The following is a 13,053-nucleotide window of genomic DNA, read 5'->3' on the forward strand; positions in this document are numbered from 1 at the left end:
GGTCAAACCGGTCCGGTAAACCGCTACCGGAGGGCGGCGGTTTGACCGGACCGGTCGGATTTGTAAACCTTGATATATGCATGCACACTCGTTTTAAAATTAACAAAGTTTTCGGGTATGCATCGCTGCCCTTGAGATGTTGGAAAAGAAAATAAAAGGATACTAATCCTAAGACCCGAAAAGATATGACATAACTGCAGAAACGGTATTCATCTCATTGTGATTTAATTATCGCAGTTAGGGATGCGAGTTATATTTATTTTGAGGTATTCGATCAACTAAAAAAAATTATATTTTATGTAAATAATTTGGGATGAGAAATATACTAGAGAATCAATGGACAATCATCCAAACCATTATGCAACGCTGGCCTCGTTTGCAGACAAGCCTCTCCGGAACAAAACATAAGCAAAAGCACGTCGATGGTTGCGAGTATAATCTCTAGGATTGCGACCTTGTAATTACGAGACCATGCCCTTTTGACTGCACCAATTAGAGCTAGAGACGTGTGATTAATCAAATCATGTGGCATACACTTCGCTTTCTTGATACTTTTGAGACTTGAGAGAGAGGCTCCTGTTAGATAGTTTAGGATCACTAGTCTAAGAGAGAACCACAAACAGGGGCTCGGATTAGGATTTAGTACCTTTGATCTTGAACTTCCACTACCTTTTTTTCTCTGTTCTTGTTTTTCTTCTTTCTCTAGCCAATTGGGGTTTTAGGAAGCCTCTTCCCAGTGCTTGTAGTGCTCAGTGGATTGGGTTTCTTAGGGTGCTCAGTGGATTGGGTTTCTTAGGGGCAGAGGCTGGGCAGTCTCTAGGACGTGCCTCTGCCCTAGGGTTTCATCCTCTTATATATTTGAGCACCATGCACTGGGGAGACTCCCCTGGAGAATTCTGGGGGCTCCAATCAAGCCCCCATTAATTGTTGGTCAAAAATAACCGCTCACCAGTTTAGAATGGTGATCACCGTTCATACCAACATTCTCCCCCTTGATCATCAGGCTAAACTTATAAGTTCACTTTTCAATAAAATGACGTACCAAGACAAAAGGATTACAATGGTGAATCATACATACCATTGAACCCGGTTGCTATAGGATGACATCTTATATCAAATGAACTTCTTTAACTTAGGAGCTCCAAAACTTATTCCTTATGCTTATATAAAACTTACGGACTCACTTCTCAAAAGATGGTACACCAGATCAATCAATCACTGCAGTCAATTAAGTACCACAGGACTAAGTGACCATGGTTCCCATTCAAAATCAAAGTGATTCCACTTAGGCTTATGGGGAGATGGGGTTATTATAGTCCCTGAGTGCAGTTGGTTTTTATTTATATGTATTAAACATATATATATCCTTATATATTATTATGTGCATGCACTTTGAAGGAGGAAGAAAACCAACGTATTTCCAGAATCATATCTTATCCCTTAGTTAATAGGCTGCCATTTATTTCTTATGCCGGCAATATATTAGGCAAGCCTATGAACATGATGCTCAATCTTTAGAATTTATGTCACATCACTTAGTACTTAATACTTATATATATTGAGCACCATAATCTTATAACTTATTTAATGCTCAACACTTATGACATACTTAATTTGTTAAGCACCACTTAGTCTTAAACTTAGTTCATTTAGGCCTTGAATATTTATGTTTGGTTCTGGATTCAATCTTTCACAATGTCTTAGGTCTGGGAATACATCTCGACATGTTACTCGATCCAAAATTGCACTCTTTCATTTAATAATTTCCGGGATAAATTGCTTAAAGCAATTTCTTATCTTTAAAATGATATGGATCAGGGACACAAATCTATATTTAACGGTGTATAATTCAAGACATGCCACAACTTAACTTGCATCTTTAACGATGCCTTTAGGTAAAGTATTGGTTGAAGCCTTCCACATATGACTTCTCCCACAAGAGTGTTGATAATACTTTATGTGGAATTTCTCAGTATCAACACTTCTTGTAACATAATTGTCCAAAATATTGGACTCCATATTTATGGGTATGTAACATAACACCTTTTACGCTTATGCCAATAAGGCTAGTGTTCTTAATGATTTTTCAGGGGTCCAGTCCTAGAATTATTTCCCAGATATCCCGGTCTTTTTAAGGATACTTAGAGCATCTTATAACTTAATTAAACACATAATGCTTACGTCTGCAGCAACATATGCATACTTATTGCCTTAATGGGAATCAACCCTTTTTCTGGATCTTTTATCTTGGTGAATATTAGTATTCAAAACTTAAGAGATATCACCAAGATAATCTTAATATCCAGATAAAAAGAAAATTTGGATCTTATATACACAATATTCCTATTGTTTAAAACTTAATTAAATAACTTATTTCTTATTGTACATGTGTATCACTTATGGAGTCAATAGTTTTTCAAATGATGAGCAACGAGTGCCATCCATTCTTTATATCTTATATAATTAATCCCTTTCACTTAAGTGGGATTGATCAAAAAAATCTTCTTGTGGGCACAAAAACACCACAAGGAGCTAAAGCAAGTATTCATAAGTAAACTTAGCTAATTTTCTTCTTCCTTGCTTTAGAGCTCCCATCCAATTTTTTATCTTAGCGACATTAGTGGTGAGGTATGATACTAAAATAATATTTAGTTCTAAGGCTAGCATATAGCTCATAATAAGAATAACATTGTCAATTAAATGACACATAAGAAACTAACACATGATAAACTTATCTTAATTCTTACCTGACTTAAAGAGGTGGAAAAAATATTGAAATGCCTTTCCATTTTTCTAATGAAGGTTCCACTCTCCCCCTCGAAATTTGGTCTATACAATAGTATCATATTTCGAAGAACCTTTATTTATTTGTTTGTTTATCCTTATTACAACATATAAAAGTAACATGAATGTATACATTGGAAATAAATATAATTTTATACTAATAGAATCTAATGACATTATCTTCTTTTTCATAAATACAATTCTTTAAAACTTAGAATTTTTCTTACTTAGAGACTCACCTTATTCCCTTATTCTAGTCTCATTTTCTTTGAGCTTAATCATGACTTGATGCACATCATATTATCTTATCCTCATTGATACATAATAAGGGAAATAACTCATCATTAATGTCAAATATGCTCTTTAACATAACTTATTTTGGGGATTAGTCCCCCTGATTCTTATATTTATCCATAAGTGACTTATCTTAATATATATTCCCATTAGACACTAATAAAATTATTAGTTTCTCATCAATATCTTTATTATAAAACTTTTCGAATGGGAACTTCACTTCTTATGACACTTGCATATGACATCTTAGTTATGATCTTAAGAACCAATGAGGTGCAGGTAAAATCACTGCACTTCTGATAGTGGTATTTAAAACAATTTTATTAGAAACTTATGACTTAATTAATACTTATCATCAATAGGGATAATTCATAAGTTTGATTTTGCATTCATAAATGGATGTTTTTTCCATGAGGCATAGTTACTCTCATTTAATTGCTTAGTGCCACTCATTAGTTTTGATCTTTAGAGGCATTGAATGCTTTATTGAATACTTTAGCAAGCATCAGCACAGACTTCTATTGAACCAGTCCAAGTCAGCTTTGGCCAGAAATGGAAAAGAACAACAGAATTTTGTGAACTAGTACTTATTCATCAGCTTTGGCCAGAAGAATAAGTACAAGCTACACTTAATATCATGTGCATAAAACTTCTTTTGTTGAATCATAACCCAAATCAGCTTTGGCCAGAAGTGGATTAAGACCAACAAAAGTATTGTGGACAGGTATTTATCAATCAGCTTTGGCCAGAATGATAAACACAATCCACACTTAGTTTAAGATATAAACTCTTTTCATTATTCCGATTCAAAATCAGCTTTGGTCAGAAGATGAACCGGAATAATAAAGTTTTGCAGTCACACATTCATCAATCAGTTTTGGCCAGAATGATGAACGTATGCCACACTTAATCAGATTGTTATTTCTTTTGCAGCGGAAACTTTATTGGAAATGACCCATGTGCCTTTCAACATAATTTCTCATAACTGAATCATTAACTAAGGCACTTCTTTGATTTTTCTTAATAAGAGATTTCTTAATTTTGTATAAACATAATCATTATTGACATTAGTCATCAATAGTTCAGTCTATCTTAATTTATAATTATACCCATAATTGCTCTAGAGCTGGCAACTTAATAACTCAATCAATCTTAGTGACACATGACCATAAACAACTTTGATCAGTATATAGTCATGAGTCACAAAATTAATCATAATCTTCAGGATGAGAATGACATGTGGCTACAAACAACTTTGTTCAGTATGTAGTAACAAGTCATATAATCAGTTACGTTATGCCAATACTCTTTTGAGCAAATTCTCACTTATCAGAGAAAACTTTAGTGTTTTCCTGACATTCTTATCAAAATTATTTGTGACTCAACTAAAAAAATATTCAATAGCCAGCTATTAAGATTTATGTCCAAAATTGGACTCACTAAGTATGCATGGCTTAAGAATAATATTCTTTATTAATAAACAAATTGAATCATGATAATCCATAATTGTAAACAACTTTGGTTAGAATGCAATCACGAATCACCATTGAAAATTCTGATCTTGAATCAAAATATCCCATTGGATTGATTCCAAAATGGGATAAAATTATAAAATAGAGCCACTCAGTCATTAAAATTTGTGCATCCAATCTTTATAATAAATGATTCCTTAATGATCTTATCTACAGGATGCACATTTTTCAAATGTAAGCAAAAGTATTAATGACATCAAATAAATATGGCCCATTATTTAATTTCTTAGAGGACTAGCATTAAAAGATGTCATTATTTGATTTTCCCAAATATGGGTCTTAAGCTTCATGCTTAACTTATGGGTATATCAATTTTTTTGTGAGTAAAACATACTCACATAATTGATAATACTTATGTGTCATAAGATGCTTCATTATTAAGCCTCAATTTAAGTGGCACATAAGTATGTGGTAGATAGCTTAATTTCATAATGAAAGTAATTCATCATCATAATTGAGACATAAACCTTACAAATAAATGTCTCAAATAGACTTAAAACTGAATCTAAAATTTCACTGAAAATTATCCCAATTTAATTGGAGACTATTTCATAATTTTTAGTGATAACATAAATTGCAGTAAGGCAAAATATAAACATAATAAAATGCCTTAGAAATAAAGTGAAGCATTAAAACATAATGAGAATACTTAATCATAAGCATAAGGAAAAATACTTAATCATTAATGGAGAAAATTTCCATAAGGTTTGGCCCAAAACAATATTATTTAAGCAAAAAAAATTAATTATTCATAAATTTACCATAATTTTACTTAATTTTGGCCTTACTTAATTAAAACATTACTTAGGACACGTAAAACAATAACTTCATGTAATGGCCATAATATGTAAAGATCATAAAATAAATATGAGAGAACTTATTATTCTAATTGTTATTTGCTAAAAGTCAATAAAATATCTTCAAAATTAAACATGAAATAATATACATACTCATAATACTTAAAATCAAAATCATATTTATGGCCTAAAACAATATTATTTTAGCCCAAAGGCTCTTTTAAGCCCATTACTATGCAGCCCAAAGGTCAAAATTAGAGGAGAAAAACATTCTAAAATTTTGACATTATTTCCATCCCTTCATTGAATTCAGTTCATCATTATTTTGGCCCATTACTATGCAGCCCAACAGTTACTTTCTTAATTTTAGGAAAAATATTAACCAAAAATTCGGCCCAAATAACTCATTTTGAGCCCAGCCGATTTCGGCCTGGCCCATTTGGCCGAACCGCCTCTTCTCTCGGGATCCAGGCCCAACAACCTGGGCCTGGGCCGGGAAAGCAGCTGCCCCCTGCCGGCCTGCCTCGGCCCGAGCGAAATCCGACGGACGCCGCTGCGCGCGCTGATATAAAAGGGCGCTCGATCGCCCCCGCGCGAGCCCTAAGGCTCATTTCTTTCCTCCCTCTCTCTCTCTTCACCCGATAGCGCGGCGGCAACGAGCGAGAGGGTGACGCGGCGCGGAACGCTCGTCGGCGCGAAGAGAGGCAGCGGCGCCACCGAGCTTTGCTCGCCAGAGGTGCACACGGCCATGGCCGGTGTGCAGCTCCGTCGAGCATGGCTCACGGTGCCCTAAGGCCCGCCTCCCGCGCGCGGGATCCCCAGATCTGCGGCGGTGACGGTAAGCAACGGCACGACGGCGTCAGATCCGGCTGGCGGCCGGCCACGGCGGTCTCGTGGCGCGTGCGTGGGGTCGGCGCCGGCCGGTGCGGGGCCTGCAAGGCTGCTCGGGGCCAAGTCCCGAGCGCGCGCTCGCCATCAGATATGGCCACGGGGGCGGCCATGGCGACAGCGGTGGCCATGATGGCCCTCAGATAAGCCCCCGTGCCATTTCTTTAGATCTTAGGGTTAGGGCTTGGGGAATTTTTTTGGGGATTTCACTGTAGCTAGGGTTCCCGATTTGGGGAATTTCTTAGGATTAGTGCTTAATTGATTCAATTCCCCTCCTTCTGTATGCTTAATTCAAACCCTAGTACAGTTTAACATAATTTTGGACGTGATCTTGATCTCAATAGAGGCAAGAACATGAGCTTCACAACATGAACAAGGGCCTTTTGGTATTAACTTGGGTTCAAACTTAGGACTAGATGGCTCTGGTACCATTGTTAGATAGTTTAGGATTACTAGCCTAAGAGAGAACCACAAACAGGGGCTCGGATTAGGGTTTAGTACCTTTGATCTTGAGCTCCCACTACCTTTCTTTTCTCTGTTCTTGTTTTTCTTCTTTCTCTAGCCAATTGGGGCTTTAGGGACCTCTTCCCAGTGCTTGTAGTGCTCAGTGGATTGGGTTTCTTAGGGGCAGAGGCAGGGCAGTCTCTAGGACGTGCCTCTGCCCTGGGGTTTCATCCCCTTATATATTTGAGCACCATGCACTGGGGGGACTCCCCTGGAGAATTCTGGGGGGCTCCAATCAAGCCCCCATTAATTGTTGGTCAAAAATAACGGCTCACCAGTTTAGACTGGTGATCACCGTTCACACCAACAGCTCCAGCTCCCTACTCCAGTTTGTGCTGCTGTCCTGTACTCCTGTACACTGACTTTTGCAGAAACAAAACGAGAAGGATCGAAGGTGTTTTCTTTTTCCATGTGACGAGAGAAAAGGCATAACTTTGGTCCCCATGTAGTTCTAGAGAAAATAAAGATCACAAGAGCGAGTTGGGTTGGGTACGAGTTTCTCACATTCCTGTACCCTTTCTCTAGAGGTATTCCATCAAAGTTGTCGCAAGGAAAAAGGTATCACATCAAATATGCATGCTAGTATTTGCCGTGCTTCTTTATACCACATATAAGCAATAAAATGTGACGTCTGTGTGTTTTTTTTGCAGAAATATTGACGTGGATTTCAACAGAAAATTATGAGAAATATCTGCTTTTTTATGGGAAAAAGGTAGACAAAGGTTTTGTGGGAATTCCTTTTATAGTAATGAATGGTATTTTATCCCTTGCAACGAAACAGGTTGCCATTTTCTCCAAGCCTGCATCAATCTTGTTCTTGCACTAATTTTCCAACCCTGTCAACATCCCCGATATATTTGCACTGACAAATGACAGTCTTCTCCTTCCCCTAAAATATTTTGGATAAAATAGTGAGTGGTCTACATCAGTATCCAGTATTAAGATGACTACATGTGACGACGAACGTAGCAAGCGTGCCCCGTATATCATTTGTAATCTCCCACTCTCTTGGGACTCGTTGTTGGAGCTGTTGTAGTTTGACTCTGCAAAATAAAAAAAATTGATGTGATCGAATAATATGCCTTTTGGCAATTTTTAGTGAGTCCAAAAATATTAAGAACAGCAAAACTCTATTTTAAAAATTTATGATCCCAGCAAGGACCCCAAAAAAATTAAAGGAGGATGGAGGCTGCTATGACTGACTTCTAGGGATTTTCTTTATTCTAAAAAAGAGATATTAAAATGAAAACCAGACATCAGACGTCCATGTTGATCTTCTAGTCTCCTGCTGCTGTCTCTCGCAACTAATATGTCATTGAGAAAATTTCCTATCTAGCCCAATGCTCAATTTCGTCCTTGAACTATCAAAATGGCCATATTAGTCCCTCAAGTTTATTTTTAGGCTCAATTCCATCCCTGAACTATAAAAATGATCATTTTAGTGCTAAAAGTTTACTTTTGGGTTCACTTTCATCCTTAAACTATCGAAGTGGCTATTTTAGTCCTTGAACTTTTCTTTTTGGCTCATCCTCTCTTCTCATTAGCATGTTTTTATTCACAATAAAACCACCGTGAACTAGGGTGGACAATCGCCATTGAGAGAACTATATGCCTTGTTTCGCCAGAAAGGCTAGATATACTTGGGTGACATAGCTAGGTTTTACCACATGTGGCGCACACAATCAATTAATGTTCGCATATGGATGCCAACTACATCAAAAGCAGCATGAGTGCATGGCAACGATGGATGATAGATTGCCCCGGACAGTGGATTGTTATGGTGTACGCATGAGTGCGTGACTTAGTCTCAAATCGAAATATGTGTGCCGCGTAATGAGCGGCACCATAGCTAACGAGACATGAAAATGTACCATGTCACATAGGATGAGCCTAAAAGAGAAGTTGAAGGACTGAATTAGACGATCGATTCAACAGTTCAGGAACGAAAGTGAACCCCAAAAGTAAACTGAGGACTAAAATGACAATTTTCATAGTTTAGGGATAAAATTGAGCTTGAAAGTAACTTTAACGACTAAATTGGCCATTTTGATAGTTCGAGGATGAAACTGAGCATGACATGATAGTTGAAAGATGAAAATAGCTATTCCACCAAAAAAACCTTCATCTTCCTTATATAGCACCCAAACTTCAAAACTTCCCTATCTGGCACCATCTGAAAATTTTATTTCCTATCTAGCACTTTTGTTAGGATGGACACTTAGCCGTGTTAACTGCAAGGGAAAAAAAGATCTTTTTACCCCTCTCTCTTTGATTTCCGTTGTATCCCTCTTCCTGGCCATGCCGGCCTTCCTCTAGGCACCTTCAGGGGCTGCCTGCCCACGTTGCAGGGGGCTGGGCACCCGTGCGTGCCGCCATGGGGAGCTGCTCGCAGGCGGACCATTATGTGCATTCCTAGAGTACGAGGACCATGATGAGAACTCGGGACAAGTTTAAGGACTATTGTGTGTATTTTAAGAGTATCTGTACTAGGATGAGAACTCTGGACAAGTTTAAGGACCGCCGGTAAAATTTACTCCTACAGGAATAATCAGTTGTGCATTATAGCACAATAAGAGCCAAATGTGTTTTGAACAATTAAAGTTGATCCGTAAGATAATGCTCATGGCAATATGTAAGATGCTCATGATAAGACGAGTTGATAAGAACATAATCAAATGGTCCTAAATGCCCTCGTATAAAGTACACTTGGTGGCAATGAAAATAAAAAGGGAATAACATTCTTCTAATTTGTAACATAAACAAGGATGTGAACCTTGCAACTTGTAATATGCTACACCACATGTTTAACAACAATGGACTAGACTAGAGATATGTAAAGATGTGCTTTTAAATTAAAATAAGGTGTTTCCTTTTGCTTATAGTATAAGGCAACTTTGCTGCTAAGGTATCAATTCCAATTTATGGGGCAATGTTCAATGTTGTTGCTGTGGTCCCTATTGGAATTATATTCCAATAATCTTCAAAAGATAAGGATTTAATCTATGACTTATTCTATACCAATGTTGATCAAAATGGATATTCCAAGCATATCTTTGCCCCTTTTTGGACAAAGGCACAATACTAATTATTCTTCACTAGGCATGGATGAGCCTTTCAGGTTTGTTGAGCATATAAAAAAAACTTGACTGGAGCCCGGAGGGTATGACTGCCCCACTGTATTTCATTAAAAGGAAGCAACTAGCTTCCCAGTCGAGAAAACCTTGAACCCAGATCCATCTAAATAGTTCAGCTAGAGGCCCGTTCGCCTTTCATTGAGCATATCATATATTGAGAAAAAAAAGTAATCAATACTCCTACAGAAATCTTTTTAACCAAACAATGTCCATGAAATGAATCAATTCCCTTATCCCTGGCCACAACATTTAGAATACTTTTTGTGTCATATCACATGGCTCTTATCGTATCAAGTGATAGCGGATATGGAAATGCTTTGCAAGTCAAAATATGTTTCTTTTTTAGAATAACAAGGCAATAATGAACTTTTCTTCTTGAAATTGGGTCCTTACATCAGAAGTCTTGGAAGACAATCAAAAGAGTACTTTATTAGAATTAATTTGATGGACATTGTTGGCTTGGACGGTGTTGTTGAAGTCAAACAAATGAGATGACAGAAGCTTCAATAATTATATGGAAAGATTAAAATACAGCACGATAGGTACATGGAAGATAATGTAATGCTCCCAATTATAACAGATATGTAGTAAAGAAAAACATTATTGCAGACCCAAATTGATCATTAATTGATAAGATAATGCACACAATTAACTACATACTCCTTCCGTTCTAAATTATAAGTCATTCCAAGAATCTTGAAGAGTCAAAATTTTTAAAGTTTGACCAAATTTATATAACAAGATAATAACATTTACGACACCAATTAAGTATCATTAGATTCTTTGTTAGTTATGTTTTCATGGTATACATATTTGATGTCATAAATCTTTGTTATTCTCTCTATAATTTTGGTCAAACTTTAAGATGGGTTGACTCTCCAAAATTATTGGAATGACTTGTAATTTGGAACTGAGGAAGTGAAGAGCGCGCGGCGGACGGCTCAATCGCGTGCGCCGTACGCAGGGCAGAAGGCGGCGGCGCGCGCAGCGCCCAGCGTGGAGCAGAGCCGGAGCTGCGCGGGGAGCGCAGCCCCGCGGCATATGCAGCAGCACTCAGACGGTCGGGGAGCACGGCCCGCGACAGAAGCAGCGGCATGGGGGCCTGCCGCGCACGACGGGAAGCGGCTGCTGTGAAAGGAGTAGGGACGTGCCTGGAGCAGTGGCGGTATGAGGAAGTCCATGGAGCTTTGAAGCTCCGATTCTCATCTAATTGAGCTAATCTCGTTTCTCTTTCAGCTAAAAAACCCCTGATTCTCAGTAATTAAGCTAATCTCACTTCTCGTGGATCGAAAAAATGCTGTGATTCGTTGAGTCGTAGTGAAATTCAGTAGTTTCAGTAGCTGTATTCATTGGGGCAATTACTGAAAAGAAGAGAGAGCGTTATATTCAAAACTCCCAATCCCTTATTTAAAATCCACTAGCAAAACAACGTTCGTGTTTTAAGTGTGAGATCTATTCAATATAATATAGTTCAGTAGTCTAGTATTTAAGTATTTTGCTTTTTAATCTAGTAGTTCAGTAATACTAATAATGTTCAGTAATCTACTTCTTTGGTTTTTTAGTTTCTTTGCAGCACTCTGCTTCAGATATGGAAGGATATGATACTACAATGAGGCAGTCGAGCCCCAGCAAAATCTGCCTTGTTAGTAGATGCGCTCCGACCCACAGCCTTCCTTGGATTCATCATTAGTGATGATTTCTCGAATTACTTGAATACTAAAATTATTGATGTACCATGGCTAGTTTGTTTTTGATAAAACAAAAAAGTACACTGCTAATGATCTCTTGTATTACTGGATTACTGGCTGTATTAGTCATGACATGTTCCTAAATTAATGGTTCTACTGGATCTCCCTATTATTGAATCCAATCATGTATATGGTGCGATACCGAAAAAAAATGAACCACCAAAAACCTGAGAATTTACTGGAAGAAAATGCACAATACTAGTAATCTTTATAAAATTTATAAGCATTACTGAATCTGAATGAAAAAAAATACTAAACATTTGGAAGGTACACCATTATTGATTGAAAAAAATGATTTATGAAAATAAGGTGTGGGTGAATGGGAAAAAATAATGCACGTATATAATACTGAATACAAGCATATGTGAATATCTACTACTGAGTCTCTCGAGTGCCGAATTCAAACACATGCACATTTTGCAACAGTTATTGGTCTGCATGGAATCCTGATTCCACCAATGTATAAAAAAATTCTGAATAACTAGATCTCTGTATTACTAAAGAATCCAATAAAAAGTTCAACATAAAGTCACCAAAAAATACGACGAAAAAATACTGGACTAAAAGAAAATACTGAATAACTGAATCTCCTCGTTACTGAATCCAAACATGTACATGATTTTGTTACTGTCTACATACTTCCATAGAGATACATGAGCTACCTTGTTATCTGCCACACAGTTAAGGATGTTCCCACTTTATTTCAGAGAAACAAAAGCAAAGTATCAAGTCTTATTGCAGCATCAGTTACATGGTTTTGTTTCCAACTCTCCCGCTGGCCACAGTAAGGTGCTAATGCCTAAAGAGTACTCGCATCAACATCAATAATTTGAGGAAAAGGGACAAAGATCCAAAGCCAATGAATAGGGTAGCAGCAAGTAAGACACCAGTCACAGCTCCAATCTACACCAAAAAGGACAATATCAGCTCCTTGAGCAAAAAAAGGAGAAACTTGATGTCATTTCTGAACTTTTCCAAGAAATAACTTGGTGCCATTGTCCTGTGCATGAGCCATTGAGTCGAAAAGGAGTACATGCCCATATGAACCAGACACCAGTAAAACTCAAAAAGACCACTGAGAAAAATAGAGCAAGACCGATAAGATACTGAATTACTGAGTTACTACTTTACTGAGGATAACTGAAATCGTACATAGTATTACTAGGTTACAGAGAATTACTGAAAAAATACACAATTATTGTTGGGTGAGGGATTACTAATATTTATAAGTATTACTGGATTACTAATATTTATTAACATAAGTGAGGGTGGTAGAATGACTCCATATCTAGCAGAATTGGGGTTTAGTTCTTTGTCATCACGTATTAGTAATAAATAAATAAAATACTGGATTATCTACAAGACCTAAAAA

This window comes from Panicum virgatum, chromosome 2N (genome assembly GCF_016808335.1).
Source record: "Panicum virgatum strain AP13 chromosome 2N, P.virgatum_v5, whole genome shotgun sequence".
Taxonomy (NCBI): domain Eukaryota; kingdom Viridiplantae; phylum Streptophyta; class Magnoliopsida; order Poales; family Poaceae; genus Panicum; species Panicum virgatum.